Below are 3,237 nucleotides of genomic sequence, written 5' to 3'. Positions count from 1 at the left end.
AGCTCACGTTGGTGTAATATTGACATCATAATATCTAGTCAAATTTTTTTTTAAAAGTATATTGAAAATTTTAAAATAATTTAATAGTTAAATGAATAACAATATAAACGAATACACTTATACGTCATGTTACAAGTAATCATCTAATAATAACCCACCAATTTACCAAAAACGTTCTTACAAACAACTAATAATATTAATTGGTCAACTATCTATTAATTATTAGCTAACTCAATCAAATATCACCTCCAAAGGCATGCATATACTTTATTTAAAAATTCATTAATTATAAAACAGTTGTTAACTATTAAAAATATAATATTTTTCACAATAATTTACACCGTATTATTAATATTTATAAATCTATGGAATATAATACAATATAATTTAGTTGTGATTGCTATAACTATAAGAATATAAATGAAAGAGAAAAGAACGATGAAGTAAAGCAAATAGCAACGTCTAAAAATAAATTAAAAGGTACAACTCCACTGAGGATCGAACCTAGAATCTCTGGTTCCGTAGACCAACACCTTATCCATTGGGCCATGGAGTCAATTTTGTTTGGTCATTTGGTGTTTTACCATCTATTATAGTCATTCATGTTTTAGTGCCGCCTCTCTTGTTCTGCATAGTTTTCCATACTTTCATAGCTTATATGACAAGAGTTTTAGACTAAAACGTCTTATCCATGTAATTCCATTTGTTTTGTGATGTACTTATGTTTGAACTTTGGACTTTGAAGGGGGGTTTAAAACAATTTAAAGTATTTGAATATTTTATAATTATGTATTTTTGTTTGAAAGTTGAAACTTTGGATATTTGTAGTAATTTTAGTAATCTATGTATTTTGAATTTGGACTTTGTTTAAAGATTCAAGGCTTAGTTTTCTATTTCATAATATTAGTTTCTTTTTTAAATTGACATAATTCAAAAAAATTCCCGTGGGGATTCCTTGTCTCTGAAAAATCCCTGCGGGGACGGGATGGGGAATAACGGGGCCGGGACGGGGAATGGGGAGGGATTTCCGGGATGGGGACCCCATTTCCCCGCCCCGCCCCGTTGCCATCCCTACTGAAAAAGCTAGTCGGGGAAAAATAGTACATAATATATGTCAAATTATGCGTTGCACCAGTTGCCTCATTCAAAACTTTGACTAAGAAATTTCAATATGAAAATCTTAGCTGAGGGAAAAAGAATACAATCATAACCACACCATAAACTTCATGGCATAATATTCATGGTTCAAGTAAAATGATTCACTCTCAAAATAACATTCTTCAAATCACATACATTAAATTTTCAGAATGTAGAGTGGAATTTTGTGAACAAATATGTCGAACTCTCAATGTGGTGAATATACTTTATAATAATCTCGTCACTCTTCTAGAGCTCACGTTGGTGTAATATTGACATCATAATATCTAGTCAAATTTTTTTTTAAAAGTATATTGAAAATTTTAAAATAATTTAATAGTTAAATGAATAACAATATAAACGAATACACTTATACGTCATGTTACAAGTAATCATCTAATAATAACCCACCAATTTACCAAAAACGTTCTTACAAACAACTAATAATATTAATTGGTCAACTATCTATTAATTATTAGCTAACTCAATCAAATATCACCTCCAAAGGCATGCATATACTTTATTTAAAAATTCATTAATTATAAAACAGTTGTTAACTATTAAAAATATAATATTTTTCACAATAATTTACACCGTATTATTAATATTTATAAATCTATGGAATATAATACAATATAATTTTGTTGTGATTGCTATAACTATAAGAATATAAATGAAAGAGAAAAGAAAGATGAAGTAAAGCAAATAGCAACGTCTAAAAATAAAATAAAGGGTACGACTCCACTAGGGATCAAACCCAGAATCTCTGGTTCCGTAAACCAGCATCTTATCCATTGGGCCATGGAGTCAATTTTGTTTGGCTATTTGGTGTTTTACCATCTATTATAGTCTTTCATGTTTTAGTGCCGCCTCTCTTGTTCTGCATAGTTTTCCATACTTTCATAGCTTATATGACAAGAGTTTTAGACTAAAACGTCTTATCCAAGTAATTCCATTTGTTTTGTGATGTACATATATTTGAACTTTGGACTTTGAAGGGGGGTTTAAAACAATTTAAAGTGTTTGAATATTTTATAATTATGTATTTTTGTTTGAAAGTTGAAATTTGTATATTTGTAGTAATTTTATTAATATATGTATTTTTAATTTGAACTTTGGAATTTGAAAGGGGAAATAATATTTCTAGTGAAAGTTTGACTGTGAGTTCACCGGAAGGACTATTTATGCTAAGAAATTGATACTCATGGACTAATTATAAAAAATTTTAAAGTTATAGATTAATATGTTAGTGCCAAAAAATTCGTGAGACAAAAATGCAAAACTCTATAATATATTAGAGTCATTTTCATTTTTGGTCTTACTGTTATTGGGGCATTGCCGATTTTAGTACACTTTATTAATTTTTTGTCACATTGCGGCCAGTTTTATTTAGTACTTACCACTTTTAGTCCACCATTAAAATTTTCGTCAAATTGTCGTCCAAAATAGGGGTATTTTTGGTCTTATCATGTTTTGGTCATCTCCTATACCCTTTTTAGTGGTTTTTCTTATAGATTTTCATCCAATGAAGAGGTTCGGCGAAAGCCATGACTTTGTAATGTGGATCACGTGGCTTTCACAGGACTTCTTCAATGGATGAAAATGTGTAAGGAAAACCACTGCAAAGGGTATAAGAGATGACCAAAGCATGAAAAGATCAAAAATACCACTATTTTGGACGGCAATTTGACGAAAATTTTAACGGTGGACTAAAAGTGGCAAGGACTAAATAAGACTGGTCGCAATGTGACAAAAATTAATAAAGTGAACTAAAATTGACAATACCCCAATAACAGTTGGATAAAAATGGAAATGACTATGACAACTCATATCTTCGTTTACGTCATTTTGAAAGCCCGTCGTATGGACTGCAACTTGCAACTTGCAACTGGCAAGTCTTACTGTCTAACTCGTTTAAATTTTTTTTCCCTTGTATCAAAATATTAACAAAAAAACAAAAAAAAGAAGAAAAGAAAAACTCACAGTAGTTGCTTCTCAATATCCAAATTCCAGAAGCCTGGTAGGTCAGTTTTGAGAGGGCGTAAGTTCTAGTTAGATTCACCGGGAAATAATTTACAAAAAAAAAAAAAAAAAAAAACC

Source organism: Ipomoea triloba, chromosome 12 (genome assembly GCF_003576645.1).
Source record: "Ipomoea triloba cultivar NCNSP0323 chromosome 12, ASM357664v1".
Classification (NCBI taxonomy): Eukaryota; Viridiplantae; Streptophyta; class Magnoliopsida; order Solanales; family Convolvulaceae; genus Ipomoea; species Ipomoea triloba.
The sequence above is the reverse complement of the archived record's forward strand: the minus strand, read 5'-3'. Positions refer to the sequence as shown.